Source organism: Rhincodon typus, chromosome 45, assembly GCF_021869965.1.
Source record: "Rhincodon typus isolate 14 chromosome 45, sRhiTyp1.1, whole genome shotgun sequence".
NCBI lineage: Eukaryota > Metazoa > Chordata > Chondrichthyes > Orectolobiformes > Rhincodontidae > Rhincodon > Rhincodon typus.
The window spans coordinates 6,430,424-6,435,087 of NC_063376.1; the positions used below are offsets into that span (position 1 = coordinate 6,430,424).

At 49.0% G+C, this 4,664-nt stretch overlaps 1 protein-coding gene across 1 annotated transcript in view; it reads left to right on the forward strand.

Annotated features, from left to right (window-relative positions):
- Positions 1 to 4,238: 4,238 nt before the first annotated feature.
- The window catches only part of LOC109924681 (polyamine-transporting ATPase 13A3-like), a 70,293-nt gene continuing 69,867 nt past the window's right edge, over positions 4,239 to 4,664 (forward strand). The window contains 1 exon segment of the mRNA XM_048619966.1: positions 4,239 to 4,512. The gene's annotated coding sequence lies outside the window, so the exon portion shown is untranslated.

Genomic DNA, 4,664 nt, shown 5'->3' on the forward strand with positions numbered 1-4,664 from the left:
GCCAATGATCATCCCACCATCAAATCTATCATTTTGAGGATTAATTTAAAATTCTGATTCTACCTTGCTCAGTGGGTCTGCATCCAAACCGGAAAGGCTTAAGAAAGTGCAGCCAACTTTCATATGCTTACGTTAAACATCGGACTTCTCAAAAAATAATTGTTTCATAAAAATTTGTAAATGTACGTTACAAAGCATTTCAATTTGAAACTTACAGTGAAGGCAACACAATTCAACAAGTCTCCATTCAGCATCTTAGGTGCATTGAACAGAATTTGCAGTATTGAGTGCAAACTGATGCCCAGACTAGCAGTAGTTAAAGTCATAGAGATGGACAGCATGGAACCAGACCCTTCGGTCCAAGTCCTCTGTGCCGACCAGGTATCCTAAATTAATCTAGTCCTAATTGCCAGCAGTTGGCCCGTATCCCTCTTAAACCATTCCTATTCATGTACCCATCCAGATGCCTTTTAAACGTTGTAATTGTGCCTTTTCCCACTGAGACCCCTTTTCAAGGCCAGAGAATTGTTCAGACCCTTCAGTGAGAACTGAAACAGAGGAGGGGCCTGTTGGAGCACTTTCTTTTCTCACTCGGTCAAAGTTTGCGGTGGCCATTGCAGCCTCAGACCCTGAAATATCAGCTCGTGACCTCACTTAGAGTCTTGACCCCATCTTTGGGAAGCCCTGGCTCAGACAGCTGCAGACGAATGCCAGAAACTTTGCTGACGGCGCAGTCACTTTGTTTAAAAAAGTTTAGAGAAGCGTAAGGCACTAGATCAAATTGGGAGAGGGTGCATCCTGCCCTGGATGGGGTTCAAGTCTGAGGTTTTGGGGTTACGAATTCTTGAGGCTGTAATGCAATATGGGCAGCTCCGAATGAGTGCACAGCTGCGATATCACTTTAAATGGTACCTTTTTCTTCCACCCAAGCTGTGAGCAGGAACTAAATGACTCGACCTTGAGGCCTGGCTCCTGCAGCACTAACAATGATAATCCTCTCATGCTTTTAAAAAACGTCCACACCCCTCACAACACTCTGTATTTCTCTCACTGTGTTCTTAGAGACGCATACCTCTTGCTGCCTGTTCCTACAGGTCTGTCTCACTCTCTTCCTCACACTGACAATTTTTGTTGAGGGCTCATGACTATTAACACCTTTCCAGCCTTGAAATCAGGCTCTTGGAAAGATTTGGGAGCCCCTGGATTGGATTGAGAAGACACATGATTGACTTAAATGTATTGAGAGGGACTATTGCAAGTCACAGCTATTGTTTGAGGCTGGTAGGTTTGAAGGGATGGTGCAAGTCTTACCAACGTTAACTCATTGGTGACAACTGTATTAACTCACTGAGTTGGCTAGTAATGAGTTTAAATGGGAAAGTGGAATTGCAATCATTTACTGCTGGTTGGAGTCATACATAGGCACATAGTTGTAATTGTTGGAGGTCCATCTTCTCAGTTCCAGGACATCGCTGCTGGAGTTCTTCAGGTAGATGTTTTCCTAACCAACCTGTTCAGATACATTATCATCCCTCAAGCAGGTGGGACTTGAACCCAGAACTCCTGGTTCAGGGGTAGGGACACTGTCATTGTGCCACAAGAACCAGAGTTCCCCAGGATTGTGTCCTAGGCCCAACCACATTCAGGTGCTTCATCAATGACCTACCCTCTGTCATGAGGTCAGCAGTGGGGATGTTCCCTGTTTGTTGGGCAATATTCAGCCCCATTCACAACTCCTCACATACAGAAGTAGCCCATGTCCCTGTGCAGTATGACCTGGCCTACTTTCAAGCTTGGGTTGGTTCGTGAGGAGTAACATTTGCATCACACAAGTGCCAGGCAATGACCGTCTCAAACGAGAGAATCTAACCATCTCCCTGTTGATATTTATTGGCATTACTATCACCAAACACCCCCACCCCCAACTAACAACACCCTGGAGACTGCAAATGACCAGATGCTAGACCAGGCCCACACATTTGCATCTATAAAAGCCAGTCAAAGGCCTGAAAGTCTGTGACAAGTAGCCCACCGCCTAACACCCTAAAACCTTCCACTATTTGCAAGTCGGGAATATGATGAAATATTTGACACTTTCCAGGAAGCATGAAGATCCAACAATGTGCAAGAAGCTCGACAGCATCCAGGACAAAACAGCCCCAACTGACTGGCGACACATCCACATCTGAAACATCCACTCCCTCGACCACCGACACTCAGTAGGAGCCATGTGTATCATCTACAAGATGCACTGCAATGACTCATTAAGGCCGCTCCCACAGCACTTTCTAAACCTGCAATGTTTATTATCCAGAAGGACAAGGGTTGCAGAGACATTGAAACACCAACCACATGCAAGTTCCCCTCTAAGCCACACACCGTCCTGACATTCCTTCAATGTCACTGGGTCAAAATCCTGCAATTTCTTCCTCCCTAATAGCACTGCGGGTGTGTCTATGCCCCAGTGACTGCATCTCATCTGCCCCTTCTCAAGATGTAATTAGGGCTGGCCAGTTCTGAGTAAGGGTCACCAGACTCGAAGTGTTAGCTCTGATTTTTCTTCACAGATGCTGCTGGATCTGCTGAACTTTTCCAGTAACTTTGATTTTTGTTCCTGGGCAATAAATGCTAACCCAACCAGCATCCCATGAAAGAATAAAAAATAATTTAAAAGTAATGACACACACTGTCGAAAGAGTGAAACAAAACTTCGAGCTCACTTCTAGGTTGATGAAGTTGTGTGAGCCTTGTTTTAAATATTGGTTAGACCATGCTTACAAATATTTTGAATAGTTTATGTCTCCATTTCACAAGAACACAGCAGCAATTAAGACGTTGCTAAAACAGATTCACAAGGATTAGTTAAACTGAGATCATGAGAGGTTAAACAGGTTTTTTCCTTGAGTTATTTGCCTGAAGGCAGGTTCAGCCGACAGCTAACATCCATGTTCAACAAGTACCAGGGAATTATAGAATCCTGAAAGTGCAGATAGAAGCCATTTAGCCCATCAAGTCTATACTGAGCCTCCAAACAGCACCCCTCCACACCTTACTTCCCCTGGCTAATCCACCTAACCTGCACATCTTTGAACTGTGGGATGAAACTAGAGCACATGGAGGAAACCCACACAGACACAGGGAGAGCGTGCAAACTCCACACAGATAGTCATCTGAGGGTGGAGTTGAACCCAGGTCCCTGGTAATGTGCAGCAGCAGTGCTAACCACGGAGGCAACGTGCCACCCCATATGGAAATAGGGAATGACCTTTAGTTCAAAGCAAATGAAGGGCAAAATAAGGAGGTCTCACTAAAAATATACAAGGCAGTAGTTAGGCCCCAGCTGGAATACTGTGAACAGTTTTGGTCCCATTACCTAAGGAATGAAATACTAGCGTTGGAGGCAGTTCACAGAAGGTTCACTAGACTGATCCTGGGGATGGAGGGGCTGTCTTATCAGGAGAGGTTGGGACTGTATTCATTGGAGTTTAGAAGAATGAGAGGTGACCTTAGTGAAACATATAAGATTTTTAGGGAATATGACAGAGTAGATGTGGAGGGGTTGTTTCCCTTTTTGGGAGGGTCTACCATCAGACGGCATCATCTCAGAATAAAGGGCTGCCCAGTTAGGACAAAGGTGAAGAGGATTTATTTCTCTTAGAAAGTAGCGGATTCTGTGGATTTCTTCACTGCACAGGGCAGAAGAGACTTGGTCGTAGCTATATACAAGGCTGGAGCAGTGAGATTTTTAATCAGTAAGGGTTATGGTGAAGAGGCAGTACAGTGGAGTTGAGAATAAACAGATCTCCTTGAATAGAGGAATGGCTCAAGGGGCTGAATGGCCTCGCCCTGGCGCTGGTCTTCTGGGTTCGAAAAGGGGCAGGGTTGAAGGGAGGGGCGTGGCCTACGTGGTAGGGCGGGGCCGGTGGGGAGGAACAGGCGGCTGCTGTGGGCGGAGCCGGAGCTGGAGAGGACGGGGCAAATCCTGCGCGGGTATTGGGGGCGCGGCAGACGTCAAGGAGTTGCGGCCGAGCTGGGCCACGCCGCGAGGAAACGTGGCTCGTGTGGAAGGACGGGGATGGAGCGGAGGGGGCGGGGCCAGCTCTGTGAGGACACGTGGCTAGCGCGGTGGGGACGGAGCCAGCGAGGACGATGCGGCGTCGGGGCGTGGCCAGCACGATGGGGCGTGGCCGGCGTGGTGAGCGTGGTCGGCACAGGGGGCGTGGCCGGAGCGGGTTAGGGCGTGGCCAGCTTGGAGGGGGTCGTGTCAGAGGACGAAGACGACGGCGGCGAGGTTGGAGCAGGCGGGTAGACGGAACGGAGGTGGCTATTCCCGTGTCAGGGGGAAGGTTCGAGGGACCAACGGCCCAAAGCCGGCAGAGGAGCGAGAAAGCGCGGACACCCAGGAAGCGGAGAGTGTAGGCCTGAGGCTCTCTGACGGAAGCCGGAGGGAGAGGAGCCGCCGTTGCCGAGTGTGGGGCCGTTCAATGCCATGTGATGTGGAGCTTCATTCGGGTGAGAGCGGCGACGGGCATAGGCCTGAGGCCCGGGAATACCCTTCTCATCTCACCCACGCCTCCTTCACATTCCTCCACTCCGCCATCCCCACATCCCAGTTCTTCCTTCCATCATCCTACCCCTGCCAGCAGCTGCCAGTATCTCCCCAC